Source organism: Euleptes europaea, chromosome 13 (genome assembly GCF_029931775.1).
Source record: "Euleptes europaea isolate rEulEur1 chromosome 13, rEulEur1.hap1, whole genome shotgun sequence".
In the NCBI taxonomy this organism is placed as follows: Eukaryota; Metazoa; Chordata; class Lepidosauria; order Squamata; family Sphaerodactylidae; genus Euleptes; species Euleptes europaea.
Window position 1 is genome coordinate 57,138,683 of NC_079324.1, and position 24,794 is coordinate 57,163,476.

General features: G+C 47.0%; 1 protein-coding gene across 1 annotated transcript in view; it reads right to left on the minus strand.

Annotated features, from left to right (window-relative positions):
- Positions 1 to 23,877, minus strand: part of RAN (RAN, member RAS oncogene family) — a 163,695-nt gene extending 139,818 nt beyond the window's left edge. Inside the window, exon 1 of the mRNA XM_056859344.1 lies at positions 23,873 to 23,877. The gene's annotated coding sequence lies outside the window, so the exon portion shown is untranslated. The remainder of the gene's footprint in view (positions 1 to 23,872) is intronic.
- Positions 23,878 to 24,794: the final 917 nt, after the last annotated feature.

The window sequence follows — 24,794 nt, forward strand, 5'->3', positions numbered from 1 at the left end:
TAAAGTTGCTCATTAGGAAAGAAAATCTTCCCATCTCTTGTGTCTGGATGCAGTTTGTACTTTGAGGTTATCTGCTATTTTGTTGGGTTTTTTTTGTTTTGCTTTTTTTGTTGTTAGAATTGGTTCTCCTTTAAAGTTTTTTTTTTCTTTATTAGGCAGGATTATTCAATCACTTTCCTTTGCAGTCTGAAATAGGGCTGTTGAAAAAAAATTCGGTAAAGTTTGGCTTCGGCAAAATTCGGCCCTTTTAAATTCGGGACGTGCCGAAGTCCAAACTCCCCCGTTTCGGATCCGTGAAATTCGGCGCGAGATCCGGAGTTCGGGGGGAAAGTCGGCCCCCCGCGGGCCTTCCCAGGGCTTCCATGTAGGCGTGAGGGGGGCTCTTTAAACAGATCTGCGCCCCCCATGCACCTTCAAGGAAGCCCCGTGAAGGAGCGCGGGGGGGACATCTGGGAGGTGCAGATCTGTTTAAAGAGCCCTCCGCGTGCCTTCATGGAGGTTCCAGGGAAGCCCCATGAAGGCGCGGGTGGGGGGGACAGATCTGCGCCTCCCAGCTGGGAGGTGCAGATCTGTTTAAAGAGCCCCCCGCGCTCCTTCATGGAAGCCTCGTGAAGGCGCGCGCGGGTCTCTTTAAACAGATCTGCACCTCCCAGGAAACCGGGCAGGGCGGTCTTTAAAGGTGGGAAAAGGCAGGTTCGAGAAACGCCGAATCTGCCGAATTTATTCGGCGTTCACCCGAACTCTCCGAATTCGGCGCGTCCTTTTCCCGCCTTTTTTTTTAGTACGGTTCCATCCGATCCGGAAACCGCCGAATCGGGGGAAATTCGGCGGTTTTCGGTTTGGGACGAACCGAATCGACAGCCCTAGTCTGAAACAGTTTACCACTTCAGAAAGAGCTAAGATGGTTGGACCACTTTGAGAAGATAATAGTATATGCCGATACAGGTCGATTGATTGATTGATTGATTGATAATAGGAAGTGGATTCCCACCACTATTCACCAAATGTGTACTGCCAACAAGCCAGTGTGGTGTAGTGGTTAAGAGTGGTGGAGATTTTGGGGGTGGAGCCTGAGGAGGGCAGGGTTTGGAGAGGGGAGGGACTTCAGTGGGGTAAAATGCCAGAGTCCACCTTCCAAAGCAGCCATGTTCTCCAGGTGAACTGATCTCATCGAATCAGTCTTCTCCTCTTCAGATGAAACCTATCCAGCTCCTTCAGCCTTTCCTCATAGGACTTGGTCTCCAGACCCCTCGACCTCTTTGTTGCCTGGAGAGCAGCTGTAATCCCAGGAGATCTCCAGCCACCCCCTGGAGGTTGGCAGCCCCTAATCCCCATAGCCCCTCCATCCAGGGTTAATTAGGACAGGTGGAAGGGAGTACAGGGGGTGGAAGTGGTATAGAACAGTCTGCTACCCAAGCTCCCCACTTTCACTATACACCTTCATACACTCCTCTTGGTCTGATTTGGCATCGGGAGTGGGGAGGTAGGCAATAAACAGAGGCAACATATTCCTTCGTGCTTCCCATGGTATCTGTGGCTTGTTCCTAGTTGGATTTCTCTTGGGACTGCATTTCTTCCCTTCTCCCCCCCCCCCACTTTTGTAAGAGAACAGCAAGGTACCCATTTGTTGGCTGTTTTTCCTGGTGTTGCTAAACCATGTAACAGCTGAGCGACTATTAGCAGCATCCTGGTTCATTAACAGCACTTTGGTTAATGTTCCAGGCACGGCAGTCCTTTAAGAGAAGCAGTTGGGAGACCTGGCCGTGTGAACGGTCCATTAGCTCGGTCTGAAATGAGCAGTCAGCAACTGGCTGACGAAACACAATATTGTCTCACTTTGGAAGGCAGGTGGTGGATGGCATGACTGGATGTTTCCCCCATATAAATCTCAATAAAATATTTCTCACGTATGGAAGAACTGGCACGTCAAGGAGGGAGGGCTGTGGCTCAGTGGTAGAGCCTCTGCTTGGCATGCATAAGGTCCCAGGTTCAATCCTCAGCATCTCCAGTTAAAGGGAATAGGCAACTGGAGAGCCACTGCCGGTCTCAGTAGACAAGACTGACTTTGGTGGACCAAGGGTCTGATTCAGACTGACGCTGAGGACATAATATTGTCTATAATAGATAACAATAATAATAATCAATAAATAATTGTGTGCCATTAAATTGCCATTGACTTGAGGCAACCCCATCCTGGGATTTTCAAGGCAATCAGTGAGGAGGTTTGCCATTGCCTTCCTCTGCATAACAACCCCAGTTTTCCTTGGTGGTCTCCCATCCAAGTGTGACATGGGTATGTAAGTGCCATCAAGTTGCCACTGACTTATGGTGACCCCAGCAAGGGGCTTTCAAGGCAAGTGAGAAGCAGAGGTGGTTAGCCTTCCTCTGCAGAGTCTTCCTTGGTGCTTTTCCATCCAAGTACCAAACCTGCTTAGCTTCCAAGATCTCATGAAATCAGGCTATACCATGCCGCCTTCCCTTCATCATGCATGTACTAATGGTACTTAATACTGCTTCTATTTCTCTGAAAAGCTGTTGTCTGTACCATCATTGAATCTATGGCAGGAAGAATCTAAGGCAGCATCCATACGAGAACACTTTTGCGCTGCTCAGTCATTTTCTCTTGCACAATCAGCTGCAAGGGAAATTAGAACAGGCCTTAATATCATGCTGTCGTCTACTTAAAAACCCAGCAGTGCCTGTTTCCATAGGCAACATCCCACTATACATTTACGTGGAAGCAAGTCCCATTTATCAAAGACTGCTTCTCCCTGCAACTGTCCTCATTATTTTCCCTTCCGTCTTCACAGCTGCTTTGATTTCTCAGCTTAATTACTTCCTGATCACTTACAGTGGTCATTCCTGATCCCTCTTGTGTGGGAGATTGGGTTGCCAACTGCCTGGAGAAAAAAAAAGTCCTGCCCTTTTAATAGATAGAGTTGCCAGCTCCAGGTTGGGAAACACCTGGAGCTTTTTGGGGCGGAGCCTGAGGAGGGTGGGGTTTGGGGAGGGGAGGGACTTCAATGCCATAGAGTCCAATTGCCAAAGTGGCCATTTTCTCCAGGGGAACTGATCTCTTGTCACCTGGAGATCACTTGTAATAGCAGGAGATCTCCAGCCACCACCTGGAAGTTGGCAACCTTAGGGTTACCAGGTCCATCTTCACCACTGTCAGGAGGTTTTGGGGGCAAAGCCTGAATAGATCGGAGTTTGGGGAGGGGCAGGACTTCAATGCCAGAGTCCAATTGCCAAAGCCGCCATTTTCTCCAGGTGAACTGATCTCTATCAGCTGGAGATCACTTGTAATAGCAGGAGATCTCCATCTACTACCTGGAGGTTGGAAACCCTATTAATAGAGGCTTCATGGGATGTTACTTACCATGTTGGTGTTATCTTCCTCCATGTCTTGAAAAGTTTCAGCTACCCATTTCCACACATGGAGCCACTATTAAAAGGACTGGCTACTTTTTTTGCCAGGCCAGTTGGCAACCCTAGTGGTGAACCATGACCTCTTTGCAATAGGGATGTCAGCCTCCAGGTGGGACCTGGGGATCCTCCGGAATTACAGCTCATCTCCAGACTACAGAGATCAGTTCCCCTGGAGCAAAGGGATGCTTTGGAAGGTGGACTCTATGGCGTTGTACCTCACTGAGGTCCCTGTCCTCCCCAGGCTCCATCCCCAAATCACCAGGAGTTTCCCAACCTCAATCTGGCAACCCTACTCCTCATCGCCCGCTGGTGGCCGGGGGGGGGGGGGGGGACAGAACTGAATCCAAATAAATTGCTGATCAGTTTTCCTTTTTAAAAAAATGATCATAACTGGGTTACAAAATTTCAATCATTAAAAAATAGAAGAGAAAAACCGATGAGGAATTACCATGGCTATAAAAAGAAAAGCAATACTGAAATCACACACACACCCCCAATTGATTACAGATCTAGTCAGGGAATGTTGCATCATGAGTAGTTGGCAGCCATCACCACATCTTGGGGCAGGGAGTTCCACAGTAAAATTTAATAATACAATACACTGGAATGTGGTGAATAGGCAGCAGTATCACCAATTGTTGGTTTTTAAAAAGTGAAAGATGTCCACTCCAGATTAAATGGCTAGTGTAAAAACAACCTTGAATTCCAGTTTTCCAGCTCCACCATAGAGGAGATCCTTAGGCAGGGAAACAGGTACATGGAGCCAAGTATTTCAGGGCCTCGTGAACATTTATCTCCTGAAACGCTGTGTGCATTTCCCAGCCGGCGCCTCACCCATGTGGCGTGGTTTTTCCAAGCGTTATTAAAAATTCAGCTGTGTTTCCAACAGAGTCACTTTGTCATTTCAAAAGGGATTGTAGCTGTTAATAATTGAAGGCAATTAAAAAGTGTGTTAAAAGTCATGTAATTTTTATAGATCGGTTTGATGGAATAACGGATGTCTCCGAGGTTGCCTTATAGCGCACCGGGAGATTATTAAGCAAAGCTCTCTGTGCACTTGAGATGAAGCTTGGGGAGGGAATTTGTATGTTGTTACCTACCAGATTTAGACCCGTTTACTCTGGGTGAGGAAGGGATTTGCTCATTTGTATGCAAACGAATTCATGCAAAATAATGCCAGCATTTGAAATGAGCCAGCCTTTCACCATTCAAATTGGAAGTCATCCATTCCGAAATGTTCAAACTTTGCTTTTTAAATTCAGATCTTGCAGAAAGAAACCTTACATCTTGTGATCCGTGTGTCCAGTTGCCAGGCCCCTCTTCACCTCCGGTGGGAGGTTTTTGGGGCGGAGCCTGAGGAGGGCGGGGTTTGGGGAGGGGAGTTGCTGAAGCGGCCTTTTTCTCCAGGGGAACTGATCTACATCAGCTGGAGATCAGTTGTAATAGCAGGAGATCTCCAGCTAGTACCTGAAGGCTGGCAACCCTAGAGTAGACAATACTGACTTGATGGACCAAGGGTTTGATTCAGTATAAGACAGCTTCATGTGTGTTCATGTGAAGAGTCATTAATACCTTCCCCTCCCCAAAATATGACATTGCCACTCTACACCTAAGAACACTTACTATGAAGCAAGCCCCATTGAGTTGCAAGGGATTGACTTCTGTGTAAACATTCTAAGGATTGTACTGTTTCACTGCAATGTTAAGCACACTTAATTTTATTAATTTTGGGGTTTGGGGGAGGGGAAGGATCACAGCAGGGATGTGATGCCATAGAGTGTGCTCTCCAAAGCAGCCATTTTATCTAGGGGAACTGATCTGTGTAGGCTTGAGGTGGGTTGTAATTCCTGGAGATCTCCAGGCCGCACCTGGAGGTTGGCAACCCTTACCTTGTGGCTTGAGACCAAGTCCCTTTGAACTCAGTAGGATTTACTCCTGAGGACAGATGTTTAGGATTGCGCCGTGAAGTCACTTTCTGCTTAGATTACTTTCACAGGATCTCTGTGGAGCTCTCCTTGGAGACTGTCCAGAAATTTCAGTTGGTTTAAAATGCAGCTGCCTGTATATTGGGGAGATGAGAGAAATCACATATCACTTGTGTTCCAGAAATGTCATTGGTTAAATTATTTGTTTGTGGGCACAGTCGCTTGTTTGGGCTTTGAAAGTCCTCAGTGGCCTGGGCCCCGAAAACCCACACAAGAGTTTGCATTTTTACCCTGCAGTGCCTCAAAGGAGTTTAGACAGTGGTTCTCCCCTTCTCCATTTTTATCTTCACAGCCACCCCGCCTACCATAATTTCAACCCTGCTTTCTTGTACTATGCTTCTGTAGGCGAGCCCCTGAGTTGTTTTAATCTTGATCCAAGTATTTATTTAGCTTATTTACAGCCCACCTTTCTCACTAAGACTCAAGGCTGATTACATAGTGTAAGTCACAGGGTGGAACATCCCATAAACATTGCAATAGGACTAGAAATACAGAATTTAATGACAACAAGCGGGGGGAACCCACAACGCATGTGGGTCCTAGGCCATGAAGGGCTTTGTGGGTTACAACCAGTACCTTGAACGGAGCTCGGGAAATGATGATGAAGAAGAGTTGGTTTTTATATGCTGAATTCCTCTACACCTTAAGGGAGAACCAAACCGGCTTACAATCAACTTCCCTTTCCCACAACAGACACCCTGTGAGGTAGGTGGGGCTGAGAGAGCTCTAGGAGAGCTGTGACTAGTCCAAGGTCACCCAGCTGGCTTCACGTATAGAAGTGGGGAAACCAGCCCAGTTCACCTCATGTGGAGGAGTGGGGAATCCAACCCGGTTCTCCAGATTAGAGTCCACTGCTCCAAACCATCACTGTTAACCAGTACACCACGCTGGCTCTACATTGATCCCAGTGTAGCCAATGCTGCAACTACAAGATGGGTGTGGCAAGCATGTTCTGCCTGGCGCCTGCTAGTAATATGGCTGCCATGTTCTCTATTAATGTTCCCTGCCATATTGCTTCTGGGGTTGTCTTTATCGCTGACTGATTCTGTTTCATCCTTGCCTACTGTTCTGATGTGTACGTGTGTGTTTTTAATGAGAGTGCTGTGAGCGGTCCTTCTTGCGGAGGGGCCGGATGGATCCTTTAAATAAATAAGACCCAGTTTGGTATTCTTTTTGTAAGCTCTTCCCAACCTGCTTTCTGCAAGAAATCTCTGGACTGTGCATGTGAGTGTAAAATTCTTTCTCCCCCCCCCTCAGTGTCAGACAGATGTTTCAGATCCTTTTGTATTGTGTGAAACTACAATAATACACAAAAAGTGGGATTCTCTTTTGTTAATGACTCCCCCTTCCCCCTGTAGATATTGCAAATGTACCACCAGATCTGTTGCTGTGAGCTTTTCTGCACAGGGTTTTTTTTCATCGGTTCTTGAATTTGTTCTTTGAATCTGCCAAGCAAGGTTGACTTGTAACTATGAGACCAGAAGAAATGGAAAGAGTTTCCCCATACTGAAACTCCAGTGCTTTGATTCTCACAAGCCACCTAGCTGCACTGACCAAGAACAGACTAGAAAATTTTTATCACTGTAGAATAGTGGAGAGAGCCAGCATGGTATAGTGGTTAAGGTGCAGGACTAGGGTCTGGGAAACCCAGGTTTGAATCCCCACTTCGCTGTGGAAACTTTCTGGGTGACCTTGGGCCAGTCACACACTCTCAGCCTCGACCCTGGCAAGTATTTGGATGAAAGACCTCCGAGGATTACCAGGGGCGTGACGCGGAGGCAGGCAATGGCAAACCACCTCTGAACGTCTCTTGCCTTGAAAATCCTACGAGGTCATCATAAGTCAGCTTGACGGCAATTTTTTTAAAAAAAAATCAGAAGAAGAAGAGTTGGTTTTTATATGCTGACTTTCTCTACCTTTTAAGGAGTCTTAAAGTGGAGCATCAAACCCGGTTCTCCAGATTAGAGTCCACCGCTCTTAACCTCTCCACCACGCTGGCTGCTGTGAAAACTCCCTCTTGGCATGCAGTCCAAAGTTACTTCTTCTTTCTCTTGAGTCCAGCTCTAGGGAAACAAAATGGGTTCGGCAAGCATGCAGCAATTATGCTATTTCCCTGATGCCCAAGTAGGGTTGCCAACCTCCAGGTAGTAGCTGGAGATCTTCCGCCATTACCACTGATCTCCAGCCGATAGAGATCAGTTCCCCTGGAGAAAATGGCCGCTTTGCCCATTGGATTCTATGGCATTGAAGTCCCTCCCCTCCCCAAACCATGCTCTCCTCAGGCTCCTCCCCCAAAAACCTCCCGCCGGTGGCGAAGAGGGACCTGGCAACCCTCATTATCAGGTCACAACTTCAATAGGGTTGCCAACCGCCAGGTACTAGCTGGAGAACTCCCATTATTACAAGTGATCTCCAGCCGATTGAGATCAGTTCCCCTGGAGAAAATGGCCGCTTTGGCAATTGGACTCTATGGCATTGAAGTCCCTCCCCTCCCCAAACCCCGCCCTCCTCAGGCTTCGCCCCAAAAATCTCCTGCCGGTCTCAGAGAGGAACCTGGCAACCCTACGCCTTGATGTCACAATCCCTGAAACAGTTTTCTCACTTTTTAAAAATTATCTTTCTTTTTAAATAAGGGGAAAGACGGCTGTATGACCTGTGCAGCGCTCCAAATTGTTTTCAGAAAGAGTGCTGCCTCTCGGTAGATCGTGCTTGACATTTCGCCCCGGCTTTCTGGAACAGGGCTGTTTTGCTGAGAAATAAAGGCAGCCGAGAGCTCTTCAGCATAACGAGAACCAAGGTCTTTGGTCGCTTGGATGCAGCCTATTGAATCCCCCCCGCCCCCAGGGTTGTTTTTCCAACCGTTAGGTCAGGACTCTGAGCCGTGAAATGGGAAAATTAGGACGAAACCGGAGACAGATCGGAAAGGACGTTACATATACAGTAAGAGATTTCGCGAGACTCGTATTGCTGGTTGGGGTGAGAGGTGAGTCCTCCGTCGGGTCTTAGCAAGCGATCGGTTCTGACAGGTGCTACAGTCAATCAGGAAGCCTCCTTTTCGGCCTCCCTCGGGGCTGCCATGACCCGGCCTTTCACTTGATTAGCAATTCACTGTCTAGCAGGGTGGGAATTCGAGTTGCGCTGCAGCTGGAGGGTGGGCGCGTTGGAGGAGGGCTGAAGCCAGACCTTCTGGGTGACCGCGGAAACTTTAAGCAGCTGCTACCGCCAGCTGGAGGCTTCTGAATCGGCTTCTCCTGAGGCCCTCCTATTATGAGCGAGAAACTATAACAAAAGAACAATATTTGTTACAAGGTGTACGCCATAAGGATGTGTCACTGGCAACCAAGATCAGGTTAGTTCATGCCATCGTATTCCCTATTAGAATCATAGAGTTGGAAGGGACCACCAGGGTCATCTAGTCCAACCCCCTGCACAATGGAGGAAATGCACAACTACCTCCCCCCACACCCCCAGTGACCCCTACTCCAAGCCCAAAAGATGCCCAAGGTGCCCTCCCTCTCATGATCTGCCTAAGGTCATAGAATCAGCATTGCTGACAGATGGCCATCTAGCCTCTGCTTAAAAACCTCCAGGGAAGAAGAGCTCACCACCTCCCGAGGAAGCCTGTTCCACTGAGGAACTGCTCTAACTGTTAGAAAATTCTTCGTAATGTTTAGACGAAAACTACTCATACTATGAAACTCATACTATGAGTTACTATGAAAACCGTACTATGTCTGGGTGTGAGAGCTGGACAATGAAGAAAGCTGTCAGGAAGAAGGTAGATTCTTTTGAAATGTGGTGTTGGAGGAGAGTGTCGGGACACGTGGACTGCCAAAAAACAACAACAAATCGGTGGGTTTTAGACCAAATCAAGCCTGAACTGACCCTAGGAAGCTAAAATGACAAAACTGAGGCTGTCGTACTTTGGACACATTATGAGAAGACAAGAGTCACTGGAAAAGACAATCATGCTGGGAAAAGTGGAAGACAGCAAGAAAAGAGAAAGACTTAACAAGAGATGGATTGAATCTATGAAGGAAGCCACAGGCCTCAATCTGCAAGACCTGAGCAAGGCTGTTAAGGATAGGACGTTTTGGAGGACATTGATTCATAGGGTCGCCATGAGTTGGAAACGACTTGACGGCACTTAACACTCACACACACTATAAAATTGTTAAAAACACTGGGCCTGTTTTACAGGCTACATGTAAAATTATCCATGACAAAATTCTTATGCATAGTTGATATACGTTCAATATAAATGACCGATCCTGGACCATACCCGTTACGGCCTGAGTAGGCCTTCCTCGGTGGCCACAAGTACAGAAACTAATTAAAAACACATCCGGAAATGCACCTTATGAGGTATTTTGTATCTAATATCTTGTATGGCTTGTTGTAAACCCTTAACCCAAATTGTGGGTCTTACTACTTGTGGAACTCTCTGCCTCAGGATGTGGTGATGGCTGCCAACCTGGGCTTTAAGAGGGGAGCAGACATGTTCATGGAGGAGAGAGCTATCCATGGCTACTAGTCAAAATGGATGCTAGTCATGATGCATACCTATTCTCTCCAGGATCAGAGGAGCATGCCTATTATATTAGGTGCTGTGGAACACAGGCAGGATGGTGATGCTGTGGTCGTCTTGTTTGGGGGTTTCCTAGAGACCCCTGGTTGGCCACTGTGTGAACAGACTGCTGGACTTGATGGGCGTTGGTCTGATGCAGCCGGGCTTTTCTTATGTTCTTATGACAGTTGTTCACACAATCTAGTACAGAATTAACAATGTTTCCGGAGGTGTGTACATCAACCCATGATACATCATATGGGCCAAACAGCCCTCATTGAAGGCAGAGCTGGAATATGCCCGCCTAGCCTATTTTTGGGGATGCACGCACCACGGGGCTAGAGGCTCCATTTTGCTTTTTTTTTTTTAAACACACACCTGTCGCTAGTCACACTGCTTTCTGTTTTGGCTTTCCTGTCTGCGACGGCGAATTTAACTGCGGAGAAAACCTGGACACAAGCCACATCCCAAATTGGGCCCGAGGCTCGCTCAGCAGGTTGCCTCTGCCTCCCTAAAGCTGCTTCTCCAAATACCTTCCAGACTCTCCGTGTCCGCCCGCTTACTTAATGGCACTTGATTCGGAAGAGAGCAGAACAGGACGGCAGAGCAGAATATATCGCCCGGCGAGGATTCTTTGACAGGCACTTAATCCCGTCCTTTCCATAATGTGAGCTGTGCCCCCAAAGAACCTCATTTCGGAACACTGCCTTGTAAACTGTCATAACCAAGGACTGATTCATACCGTCGTCTTTCCTCATGCGTTGCAGAAGTTCCCCAAAGGCAAATGGAAGCCTCCCTACCTGTCAACTTAGAAAAAATCCAGGCGAGGGAGATTTGGCCTCCTTCCGCTGACCTTGAAGGTCTCTCCTCGGCCTCTTTGGGCTTATTTTTTCTGTCCTATTGGCTAAGGCTGCAGAGAAAAGAGGCAGCGGCCAGGTAGCCTTCCAGGTTTTGGGGGCCCATAATTTAAACCCGTTATTGTGAGTCCTCTCTGACCTGGATAGCCCCAGGCTAGCCTGATCTTGGCAGATCTCAGAAGCTAGTGGTGGTGAGCTGGGGATACAAAGAGATTCTAGAGCTCCTTTAGTTGTGAATTTCCGGCATTGTGCAGGGGGTTGGACTAGATGACCCTGGTGGTCCCTTCCAACTCTATGATTTCTATGATTCCTTTGTACACCCGCTATTCTAAAAGGCTTGGCATGGTGTAGTGGTTAAAGAGTGGCAGACTCTAATCTGGAGAACTGGGTTTGATTCCCCACTCCTCCACATGAGCGGCGGACTCTAATCTGGTGAACTAGGTTGGTTTCCCCACTCCTCCACATGAAGCCTGCTGGGTGACCATGGGCTGATCACAGTTCTCTCTGAACTCCCTCAGCCCCACCTACCTCACAAGGTGTCTGTTGTGGGAAGAGGAAGGGAAGGCGATTGTAAGCCGGTTTGATTATTATTGAAGGTGGAGAAAGTCAGCGTATAAAAGCCAATTCTTCTTCTTCAAGGCATGGCCTACAAATACCTTGCAATATTTCCCAGCATGCATTTTTGGGCTGAAAGTATAGTATAATATAATAGGAGATGCCAAACTTTTCAGCAGTATTTTTCAAAGTGTTCCGGTTTTTTGTTGTTGTTCAAATGAGCCATGTCTCTCATAAAGGTGGCAGCGATCTCCCAAGCATAGTTCTTTCCTTCTTGTAAAAAGGTAAAGGTCCCCTGTGCAAGCACCGGGTCATTCCTGACGTTTTCTAGGCAGACTTCGTTTTACAGGGTGGTTTGCCAGTGCCTTCCCCAGTCGTCTTCCCTTTACCCCCAGCAAGCTGGGTCCTTGTTTTACCGACCTCGGAAGGATAGAAGGCTGAGTCAACCTTGAGCCTACCTGAAACCTGAGTCTACCTGAAACCGACTTCTGCCGGGATCGAACTCAGGTCGTGAGCAGAGCTTGGACTGCAGTGCTGCAGCTTACCACTCTGCGCCACGGGGCTCTTTTCCTTCTTGTAATACCAGCTTTTTGTGTGTATATATTCTGCCTGGTTTTAATATCTGCAATGAAACCACTGCCAGCAGCAGAGCGAAATGACCTGAGTACAGAACACCAAATCCATTCAAGGAATCAAATAACTGGCATTGCAGTTTGTTTCCTATCTGCTGCATTTTCTCCATTTGAACTGTGTTCTTTGGTCACACAGAAGAAGAGTTGGTTTTTATACCCCGGTTTTCTCTACCTTTTTAAGGAGACTCAAACCGGCTTAAAATCGCCTTCCCTTCCACTCCCCACTACAGACACCTGTAGTAAGAGTTGTTGCAGTAAGTTTTGCAGTAAGAGTTGTTCAACAGTGGAATCAGCTTCCTAGGGAGGTGGTGAGCTCCCCCTCACTGGCAGTCTTGAAGCAGAGGCTGGACCAACACTTGTAAGGGATGCTCTAGGGGATGATCCTGCATTAAGCAGGGGGTTGGACTAGATGGCCTGTATGGACCCTTCCATGATTCTACGAGAGCACAGTATTCCAGACCAAATTTCCATGGGACGGCCATGGTAGTCTGCAACCTTTAACCAAATACTCGCAATTATCAAGCTGTGCAAAAAACCCAGGGTTTCATATCTTCATTCCATGCAGTATACCAGCCTCATTGCCAGGAGTTGGTATAGCACAGTGGTTACGGACATGGGCAGTGGTCTGGGTGGTCACTAGTTCAAACCTCAAAATACTTAAGCAAGCCCCTCTGTCTGACCCTCAATCTGCAATACGGGGATAATAATGCCTGCCTACCTTCCAGGGCTGTTGTAAGGGTTCCAGTTGGAGGCTGTCGTTGCTCTTTCCCTTACCTTACTTTCAGAGCAGCTCAGCCAAACACCACTGGGATTGTCATGGCTACCGCCGGCACAGAACCGCATAGCACATATTAATACATTGCAAACTCTCATTGTTTCTCATGCGTAGCCATGGCTTTGGCTGATAACTCCCCCTTTGCCCCTACCATTTACAATCAGTAATGTTATTTTATTTTATTAGATTTATAGCCCGCCCTTCCCTGACTACACTCTGGTGTTATCTTGTTCCTTTAAAGAAGGCATGTATCAAATCCTCTTACTCCAAAGTGTTCCTGCTATATACTCAGGTGTCCAAATGATAAGACCTGATGTGACCCTTGGCCTTGACTTCATTCAAGCTTAAAGGGGAGGAAGCAACACATAACAGAAGGCTTATTTTGTTCTTTATTAGCCAAAAGAAGATCTAATGCCTCTGCGCAAATGCATGTGTGACTATCTTTTTCATATACAATCTACTAAGATACTTTGGAAACAGGTGCCTCCCTTTTTCCTGACTGCAGCAGATTCCTTTTTCTACTGTTTGCATCAGTGTAAGGATTCTAAGTGGATTTGTTAATCTGAAGCCCTTTCATTATCTGCAAATTGGATTCTGCGTCCCGAGAAACACAGCGGCAGCAGCTTTGGATCCTTGGAGAGGGATCAGTGGTGAATGTGCAGAAAATTTTAAGTGGTCTGCTGTCCTTGTTGGTTGTTTTTACAGCTCGGAACCTCAGCTGCTTGGCAAAGCAAAGAGTAGCTTAATGCAAGAACTGTGTCTAGAGCAGCAGTTTCAAAATTACCGCTGTCAGGGAAATGTTTTCCACGTTGACCCTCCTGTCGAGGAAGCCCTGTATGTAGGGTTGCCAGGTCCCTCTTCGATACCGATGGGAGGTTTTTGGGCCAGAGCCCGGGGTTTGGGGAGGGACTTCAATGCCATAGAGTCCAATTGCCAAAGCGGTCATTTTATCCAGGTGAACTGATCTTTATCAGATGGAGATTGTTCGACACGAACGGAAAGCCTGCATCCTACCATGGTAGGGTTGCCAACTGTGGGTGGGGAAAGACCTGGAAATTTTGGGGGTGGAGCCTAGGCAGGGCATGGTTTGAGGAGGGGAGGGATCAAGTGAATGCCCTAAATACTTGGTTTCTGCAGGCAATCGAGTGTAAGATAGGGTTGCCAACCTCCAGGTAATAGTTGGAGATCTCCTGCTCATAGAGCACCTGGAGAAAATGGCTGCTTTGGCAATTGGATTCTATGGCATTGGAGTCCCTCCCCTCCCCAAACCTCACCCTCCTCAGGCTTCGGTGGCGAAGAGGGACCTGGCAACCCTATGCGTAGGAGTGGGAAACCAACCTGGTTCACCAGATTAGAGTGAAAAATCCGGTATAATTCCATTTCGTGCAGTCTTTTTCAAGCCTTCAATCTTTTTGTGCACTATTCAGTCAATGCACATAGGAGTGTACCCTTTCCTTGTATCTGGACGGCAAAGTAATTTCCATTGCTCTTCATCTTGCTTTTGCGACCTACTGATGCACTTTATGAAATTTCATGTGGACTCTATAAGGACTGAGTATTGTTCCCGTGGTTCACTCATGCACTTTATGAAATTATTTATGTAGACTGAATAAGGATTGAGAATTTGGGCTCATATTTGTATTGTAAAGCCCTTATTGAAAGTTGGGGTCTTAATTACCTATGTGTTACTTTTTTGCTCCAGAATTTTGTTCTTTGTATGTTTCCAATACATATTCTTAATAGCACTAATTGCTATAGTTTGGTCTTCTTATTATAGAAAGAATTGTCTTGTGCTACTTTCTTGATTTCCACACTCCCTACTTAGCACTTGCAAGCCGTTTTTTGATTACTAACCTCCAGGTGGTGGCTGGAGATCTCCTGCTATTACAATATCTCTAGGCGACAGAGATTAGTTATCCTGGAGAAAATGGCTGCTTTGGAAGGTGGGCAATACGGCATTACACCCCTCCTCCAACCATGCCCTGCTTAGGCTCCATCCCCAAAAACTCCAGGTGTTTCTCCACCCACAGCTGACAACCCTACCATGGTAGGATGCAGGCTTTCCATCCATGTCAGACAATCCACCATCTTGTGTGCTTCGAGGAGGCTTTGGTTTCTGAGAAGAATAATGAACTTATCTTCTACTTCGCTTGCAATGGGGCGGGAGCCGCGTCGCAGGAATTAATTGCATTTTGAGGGGTCTCTGCTGTGTTTCTGCTTGAGACGGATAATTGTGTTTGGCCGTGATTACTGTGGGTAACCAGATTGCAATTTTAATGTTACTATTGGCTGTACGGCAGGAAATGAGAATATTGATTTTTCAATTACCAGCCCAAGAGCCGGTGCTGGAAGGGCAGAATTTTGAAGCATTTGCTTTGGTAAATTGACGAAGATTTGTTCCTCCCGAATCTCTCTCTCTCTCCTAGTTTGGATCTTCTGTTCTGGGAATTGCAGCGGCAAGTTTCCTGAGGGGCTCATTTGAAGAACAATGATTATAACCCATGCTCTGAGGCAGGGGAAATCCTTTCCTAGCTTCTGAATGTGGGCGGGAGGCAGAGAGAATGGGCTTTGAGTGTTTTAAGAATCTCAGCTCAAATCGGGAGGGACGGGGAAGAAAAACGAGCTTGCTGATTTAGGCATAGCAAATGGAGAAGGGAAACCCAAACTCTCATTTCTGTATGTTGAGAGCCAGCATGGTGTAGTGGTTAAGAGCGGTGGTTTGGAACGGTGGACTCTAATCTGGAAAACCGGGTTTCATTCCCCACTCCTCCACATGGGCGGCGGACTCTAATCTGGTGAACCGGATTGGTTTACCCACTCCTACTCATGAAGCCAGCTGGGTGACCTTGGGCTAGTCACAGAGTTCTCTCAGCCCCACCTACCTCACAGGGTGGCTGTTGTGGGGAGGGGAAGGATTGGATTGTAAGCCATTCAGGTGCATGACTTTACCTCTCCAATATGAAGCATCCGGATTGGACAGACACTTCCCAGGGAAGGTAGCCAGACAGCTTGGTGTAGTGGTTAAGAGTGGTGGACTCTAATCTGGAGAGCTGGGCTTGATTCCCCACTCTTCCACATGAGTAATAGACTCTAATCTGGTGAACCAGGGTGGTTTCCCCACTCCTCCATATGAAGTCATAGTTTTCTCCAAACTTTCTCAGCCCCTCCTACCTCACAAGCTGTTTGTTCTGGGGAGAGGAAGAGAAGGCAATTGTAAACCGGTTTGAGACTCCTTAAAAGAAGAAGAAGAAGAAGAAGAAGAAGAAGAAGAGGAAGAGTTGGTTTTTATATGCTGACTTTATCGGACTGCTATTTTGAACTATGCGTTGTGTGAAGAAAGACTTCCTTTTATCAGTTTTGAATCTCTCTCCCTCCAGCTTCAGCAGATGACCCCACGTTCTGGTATGATGAGAGAGGGAGAAAAGCTTCTTCCTGTCCACTCTGTCCATACCATGCATAATTTTATAGACCTCTATCATGTCTCCCCTTAACCGCCTTCTTTCCAAGCTAAACAGCCCTAAGCTTTTCAAACGATCCTCATAGGGCAGCAGGTGGGGCTAAGGTTTTGAACCAGCGAGGATGGAGAGGGGCAGGCCAATCCAGACAACTTCATGGAGCCCAAATGCCAACAACCCACACGAGGTCACCCCGGGTCAGTAGGGAAGCATTTGCGGAAAGGGGGCCCTTCGGGAGGCCCATTTGTATCCTTTGAGAACTGCTGGTGTAGCTGAGCGGCATCTTCTCCAGCTGTGTCATGTTGCTCCCCGACACATTAGCGCCTCTCTCTGTGGCTGTTGACTTATCTCGGCTGCCCATCATGAAAGAGACCATTAGCAAAAGGACCGGAGGGGGAAAAAAAGATTTTGATCATCCTTTCCTCTCTGCCCTCCTAACGATCTCGCTTCCCTTAATTGAGATGTTGCAGGATGCCCAGAGCTTTGCCGTTATTAAGCCTGGTTGGTAAACCGGCAGGGGTGGCAATTTATGCTCCTGTGCATCGCTCGGCAAAAATTAACATCTGGCTGTTTCTGTTTGCCTGGCAGAGTTTCTCCAACTCTTGGTCGCAAAGTACAAATGGTCTCAATACAGATAGGGCCAGCCCTCCTCCCCATTTGTCATTATTCTCCTATTATTATTTTTTGACAACTTTGCTCAGTCAGTGTTGGTACTTTAATAAACAATAGCCAAGAGAATATTTTTTCCGTAGGCACCCTGAGCAGAAAAATCCAGTATCGGAAACATTTTTTTTAAATAGATGCCTGGCATAAAAGTGAGTTGGATCTTGTGGATCCATTCCTCCATTAGTGGCACTTTCCCCCAGTGTGAGGAGCTTTACCTTTGTCCAAGAGGTTCCTCACCAAGTAAAGGATCTTCCCAGTGTGGTTTGGAGCAGTGGACTCTGATCTGGAGAACCGGGTTTGATTCCCCACTCGTTCACATGAACGGCGGACGCTAATCTGGTGAACTGGATTTGTTTCCCCACTCCTACACACAAAGCCAGCTGGGTGACTTTGGGCTAGTCACAGCTCTCTTGGAGTTCTCTCAGCCCCACCTACCTCGCAGGGTGTCTGTCTGTTGTGGGGAGGAGAAGGGAAGGTAAGCCGGTTTGAGTCTCCCTTAAGTGGTAGAGAAAGTCAGTATATAAAAACCAATTCTTCTTCTCCTTCCCCAGTGTGAGGAGCTTTTCCTTTGTCCAAGAGGTTCTTCGCCAAGTGAAGGATCCACAGGATCCAACCCATCGTTTAGACTACTGTATTTGTAGGCTCTCTTTTTTGTCATATCCCACAGAACTATACATTCTTCGCCATGGGCACTGCCAACTCTTTACAATTGCCAAACTCTTAATTTCTGTGAATTCACATGGAAATTAGGTGAGTCAGTAGCAAAGCAGGCCGTAGGTGTGTGTTGGACATCCCCATAGGGACTGCTAATGGAGCACAGTTATCTCTTCTTGCTTTGTTCTGTTGGGCCATTTATGCAGGGTCAATTTTGATGCTCGCTCAAAGCTCTTTTTTAAATGCGACCTTTAAAATGCCTATTCATGGCCCCGATGCAAAAGGAGAAATTCCACACACACCCCACTTGCCTGCTCCTTCGCTCCTTCGTTTGCATAGCCATTGGCAATGGTTGTTTGCATAGCTAAGCCGTGTTTGTGATTTTTCATGGTTCTTTCAGTATATGCTTCGGTGCGGGGTGGAACAAATACAAAAGGTCGTGTTAAAGGGGTTCTTAAGAAATGCGAAGCAGGTATGCGCTGGCTTCACAGTCACTTCCTGAATGACAGTTCAGCGTGAAAAATTCAAAAAAAAAAAAAATACGCAGGGCAATGCAGCCTGGAAGGCGCTGCTAATTACCAAGCATAAATGGCCTTGGACTTTTCCTCCAGTGTGGCGATTGTGTGAAGGGTCCTGCCACATAGATTGCAGGATTCTGGGGAGAGTTGCAGCATGTAAACAGCGGCATTACAGGGCATGTTCAGATATGAGTGAAATGGGTGGAAGTAAGTTTGGGCAAGATTGTGAGTGGAAACCTCAGCTCACCAGGTGAGCAAGGAACAGGTCAACAGGGCCAAGCAGGATTCAAGGCAAATAAAAGGCTTGAGGGTAGAAGAAAGGCCAAGAGAAGAAAGACGAAACAGGCTGATGTAGGGAGGGAGCACTGTCTCAAGTGTGCATTGTGGTTCTTCACTGAGCTCCATTTCCAGGGTTGAAAGATTTTCAGAGCTTATGGCCTTTTATGTGTGGCTGTTTCCCTCGCGGTCAACCCTCCAACAACTCCGGGTCTTAGTTCGGATTGGGCTTGCCGCTTCCGGTCGTCAGAGGTCGCCTCGCTCTTCCCCGGCATTTCCCCGGCATTTTGCCCACGTTTTGAGCGACCTCTTTTATCTCACATTTGGAAGCACGAGTAAAACACAGGGAAATGTAGGGGGAGGGCGAGGTGACCTCTGACGGTCATAAACAGCATGCATAATCAAAACAGGGACCCGAAATCGGAGGGGTGGTGGCAAGGGAAACAGCCGTGCATAAAAGGCCATGGCTGATTCTTATGCGCTGGCCATTACGAAGGTCATCTCCAAAAAGAGACAGACCAACCGGAGGGGAACTTCATCGCTGACAGTTAATAGACCTCATAAAAACCTACCTTGTAAATGAATGGTGTAAGCTGTGACTCATGGCTTTATTTTAGTCACTCTTAGTCTGCGGAAGCGGCGGGGATGAAGGACAGGAAAATTGCAGAAGCGTATTCGAGATAGGGATGAAATCTCAACACCAGCGGGTCCGAATCCCTGACAGGAGGTGCCTCCATCCCGGAAATTTCCTGGTGGGTTGTTATTTCTCTGTGTGGTTTGCAAGGGTTTGTCGCAAACCTTTCCCAAGGGCTTTGGGGGGGCAGTAACGTCACACATCTATAAGAAGAGGAAAGATTTCCTCATTGTATAACATAGCCTTTAGTTAAACATACAGCCCAGCCGAGTGTTTCACAGGATCACAGGAGGGGTGGTGGTAGAAAGCAGAATGTAGTCATGGACACAGGATTCAGAAGACTGTCTGTCTTGCTTTCATTTAGGGGGAAAAGGTAAGAATTCTATCTTTTTTAAAATTATTTTTTTGGTTGTTGAGTCACAGCTTCCTTATGGTGATCCTTGGTGGAGGTTTTCAAAGCAAGAGACGTGTTTTGCCATTGCCTGTTTCTGCGTCGTGACCCTGGACTTCCTTGGAGGTCTCCCATCCAAATACTGTCCAAGGCCAACCCTGCTTAGCTTCTGGGGTCTGACAAGATTTGGGCTGTCCAGGCCAGGGCACCCTTTACTGCTTGACTATGTTTGGGAAATCTCCAGGAAATACACCCCAGTAGCAGTTGGGCCTGTATGTGAGCATGTGGCCAGTTGTGACTTGCCCACAACCACCAGGAATGTGGAGCAGGAAACAGAGAGTCGGCCATGATGGCAGCCATCTAGGCGGTAAGGGAGATAGAGAATGGCCTCCTTGTGGCAAGAGTGGCATGATTCTCAGTAAGCCCTTTAGGATTGGGGGTGTACATAGGGACTCTAGAATCTCTTTGTATCCCCAACACCATCACTAAAGCATTACATTAAAGACAAACTTTTGAAATCCATTGAACCTGGGCCCCATTCTTACAGTAAGGTTGCCAACTATGGACTGGGAAATTCTTGGAGATTTAGGAGGTGGAGCCTGGGGAGAGTGGAGTTTGGGGAGGGGAAGGAGCTCATCCGGGATATGTTGCCATAGAGTCTACCCTCGAAATGTGCCGTTTTCTTCTGGAGGATTGATCTCAGTGGTCTGGTGAACAACTGGAATTCGAGAGAATCTCCAGGCCCCACCTGGAGGTTGGCAGCCCTACCTCACAGCCACTTAGGGTGCTCTGGTTTTCAGCTGCAGATGCCACATGCTGAAGTCTAGTCATTCTAGCCACTGTGCCACAGCGGCTTATTAGAATTTGAATATCATTTCTATAAACTGTAGAAAATAAAAAATGGGCAGGTAAAAGCCCCTGTCATGGTTTTGGTCATGTTCATCTTATAGAGATAAAGTGTGCAGTCAAGTTGCGGTTGACTCATGGCAACCCCATTAAGTCCCACATCATGGGCTTTACAAGGCAAGAGATGAGCAGGGGTGGTTTGCCTTTACCTTCCTCTATGCAGCAGCTGTAGTCTTCCTTGGTGGTCTCCCATCCAAGTACTGACCCTGCTTAGCCAGCGTGGTGTAGTGGTTAAGAGCAGTGGTTTGGACTGGTGGACTCTGATCTGGAGAACTGAGTTTGATTCCCCGCTCCTCCACATGAGCGGTGGAGGCTAATGTGGTGAACCGGGTTGGTTTCCCCACTCCTACACATGATGCCAGCTGGGTGACCTTGGACTAGTCACAGCTCTTAGAGCTCTCTCAGCCCTACCTACCTCACAGGGTGTCTGTTGTGGGGAGGGGAATGGAAGGTGATTGTAAGCTAGTTTGATTCTTCCTTAAGTAACAGAGAAAGTTGGCATATACAAACCAACTCTTCTTCTTCTTCTTCTTCTTCTTCTTCTTCTGTTTTTAAATTGCTGTGTGGTAGGAAGAGCTCATCCCTCCTTGGATAATTGAAGGTGACTGAACTTATCAAGGCAGCTGGGGATGAATCCTCAGTTCCTTTTGGTGGAGTGAGTCACATGCTACAAAGGACTAGGAAGGAAGGCACCATCCTAATCTCTTTCATTTAATTTGGGGTGGGGTGCCAGACATGACATTATTTATTCAGAATATTTTTCCCAGGCTGGAGGGCAAGAAAACAGCCATATCATTTATGACAGGGCTTAATTTAATCTGTTTTATGGATTTCTTGTCTCCATTTTAGTAATTTTCCTCTTTATGTCGATCATGATTAGTCATGGAATTCTGCGATGGAGGGAAGAGTAGAAACTGAAATAACTGACCTCTTTTTGTGTATTGGGGGGGCTGTTATAGCTTAACATTTACTTGCCAATTTGAGCTGCGTTCCATGTGAGTCCAGATCTCAATAGCGGAGCCGCTGGTTTGCATGCAGATAGTTCCAGGTTCAATCTTAGTTAAAGGATCTCTGTGTGTGTGTGTGTGTGTGTGTGTGTGATCAAGTAGCAGCCAACATATGGCGACCCTGTAGGGTTTTCAAGGCAAGAGATGTTCAGAGGTGGTCTGCCATTGCCTACCTCTGCATGGGCTGAGTTAGTTTGGAGAAAACTGTGACTGGCCCAAGGTCACCCAGCAGGCTTCGTGTGAAGGAGTGGGGAATCAAACCCAGGTCTCCAAATTAGAGTCCCGCCACTCTTAACCACTACACCACGCTGGCTCTCACAAAGGATCTATGGTACCTAGTTAAAAGTACCTTTGGTGAAGAGAGACTTCTGCAAGAGATGCTTGGAAAGCTTCTGTCCAGTCAGTCCATAGCGAGCTCAGTGGAGTTGCTCAGGAGGGGATGTGGCTCAGTGGAAGAGCTTCTGCTTTGCATTCAGAAGGTCCCAGGTTCAATCCCTGGCATCTGAGAACCAGACTGTAGGTGATTCGAAAGGCCTCTGCCTGAGATCTTAGACAGCTGCTGCCAGTCTGAGTAAACAATACTGACCTAGATGGACCAATGCTTGAAATCTGAGAGAGCTGCTGCCAGCCTGAGTACACAGTTCTGACCTTGATGGATCAACGCCTGAGGTCTGAGAGAGCTGCTGCCAGTCTGAGTAAACAATACTGACCTTGATGGACCAACTCTTGAGAGCTGCTGCCAGTCTGAGTAGATGCTACTGATCCTGTTGGACCAATGCCTGAGCTCTGAGAGAGCTGCTGCCAGTCTGACAGTACTGACCTAGATGGACCAAGGGTCTGATTCAGTATAAGGCAGCTTCATGTGTGTGACTAATGGTTTATCTCAGCATAGGGCAGCTTCTTATGCTCATGTGTCCTGTGTCCTGCCAGTGTTGTGGCCATGAACACATGAAGCCGCCTTCTACTGAAGGCGGTCCATCAAAGTCAGTATTGCCTACTCAGACCAGCAGCCGCTCTCCAGGGTCTCAGGCAGAGGTCTTTCACATCAGCCAGCCAGCATGGTGGTTTGGAGTGGTGGTGTCTGATCTGGAGAACTGGGTTTGATTTCCCACTCCTCCACATGAGCAGCGGAGGCTAATCTGCTGAACCACTCTTCCACATGAAGCCAGCTGGGTGAACTTGGACAAGTTACAGCTCTGTTAGAGCTCTCTCATCCTCACCTACTTCACAGGGTGTCTGTTGTGGGGAGGGGAAGGGAAGGTGTTTGTAAGCCAGTTTGATTCTCCCTTAAGTGGTAGAGAAAGTTGTCATATAAAAACCAACCCTTCTTCTTCATCATCACCTACTTGCCTAGTCCCTTTAACTGGAGATGCCGGGGATTGAACCTGGGACCTTCTGCATGCCAAGCAGATGCTCTACCACTGAGCTATGGCCCTTTTTCAATCTACTTGTTAGCTCCAGGATGTGGAAGCAGCTAGGAATGGCCATGTAGTGCCTTCTACAAGCCTCTGTTTGGGAAAAGCCCCATTAAAATACTTCTGTCCACTCCATCACCCCCTCTTACCTTGGTATCAGAGATCTGAGGCCTGGCTACTTTCCCATAGGGCACCATTTGTCAAATTGCTGCACTTTAGGATGAGTGAAAGTGTGGGTGATCCTTGGGAATGTTTGTTCCAGGATTGAAGCTTCAAGCACTTGACATTTTCCACAGGAAGGTGCTTTAGAAATGCAAAATATTAGTTTTGTTTCTACCGGGAAAAGCTGCCAGCGAAGAAGAGAGTCTCTCCTCCACCCCCCCCCCCCCAGCAATTAAGCTTTCAGAAACTGGAAGTGGGCATACAAGCCAAAGGATAGAGGCTGTTTCTAGTGCCCATTTCACTGGCTTGTATAGCAATCATCTCCTAAATTTAGCCGCCACTGCCTTTGAGATTATTATAGCAAATTGAAGCAAGCTATATTTGAACTTTGAACTACTGGAGGAAATTCTTTTCCAAGTCCAAAAATACAGCTGTAGAAATTAACTTTTTTGGATGCAAACTTTGGAGAGAAGGAATAACAAAAAAACCCTAACCAAGGCAATTCTTGTATTGCGCTAATGAATGTGAAGAGGAAACTGGCAGATTTTCTGCAAAGTTTGCTGCTGTAGAGGAAAGTGTTTGATTCTACATCTGTAAAGAGAATTTGGCTTTTCAGTCAGCATAATTGAAGGCAGGAGCCTGCTGGGGAAATGTACCCTCTTAGCCATGGCATGCAGATTCCTGCAGCTGAGCATTACAGAGGCTTAGAGTTGTGTCTTCCCTTACCATTGTGGTTCATGTTCAGGAAGAATTCGGGAGACAGCAAACCAGAGCCAGAAGTCACTTTGCAAAAAAGCTCCAATATTAGGTAAGAATTCAGTGCACGCTGATTGTCAACATTCATACAGTCAGAATATTGGAGTGCTCTGACCCAGTCGACCCTGGTTAGTACTTGGAAGGGAGACCACCAAGGCAATCCAGGGTTGCTCCACAGAGGCAGGCAATGGCAAACCACCTTCGAACGTCTCATAGGGTTTGCCACCAGTTGGCTGCGTCTTGACAGCACTTTCCACCATGTCAAACTAGTACACATGAACACATGAAGCTGCCTTGCACTGAATCAGTCCCTTCAAGGGTCAGTAGTGTCTGCCCAGACTGGCAGCGGCTCTCCAGGGTCTCATCTAGAGGTCTTTCACATTACCTATTTTCCTGGTCCCTTTAACTGGAGATGCCGGGGATTGAATCTGGGACCTTCTGCATGCCAAGCAGATGCTCTGTCACTGAGCCACAGCCCCTCCCCAAATTGAAAGTTACAACTGAAAGTTATTTTATTGCTGTTTTCTGTAATCCTGCCAAAAGGCCGTGAGAAATAGTGGGTCGTGAGTGAAGCCTGCAAGCAAATATAGCCGCTGTTTCCCAGTGTTCTCTCTCTGTCTGAAAGGCTGATGATTTGGGAAGGGATAAAAGGAGGGGAGCGAGAGTTGAGCCCATCTTTTCCTCTTGGTCTATTTCAGGAAGCGCAGAGGGGAGGGAGAGTAAAAAGAGAGTTTAAAACTCTGTGTGTCTGCCTGTGTGTGTATATCACACTCTGTGGAGATGGATTTCACTTGGGGCTAGGTTGCTGACCTTTCTTTTAAACACATACATCGCTTCTTGTTTTCTTCTTTCTCAATCAGTTTATATATATATATATATATATATATATATATATATATATATATATATATATATATATATATATATATATATATATATATATAAAAGGAAAGAAAAATACAGTTACCCAAAGGAAGATAAATCCTTCAGAGGAGATGGCAATAAACTGAGGCAGAAACTGTTCTTGTTGAACTGAGCCAAAGATTATGTAAGAGAGATGCAGAAGAAGAATTGTAATGCTGTTTTGTACCGAATTCAATTTAATATCCATCCAGGAGGAGCTGGAATTAGCGGGAAAAGAAGAGTGCTGTAAG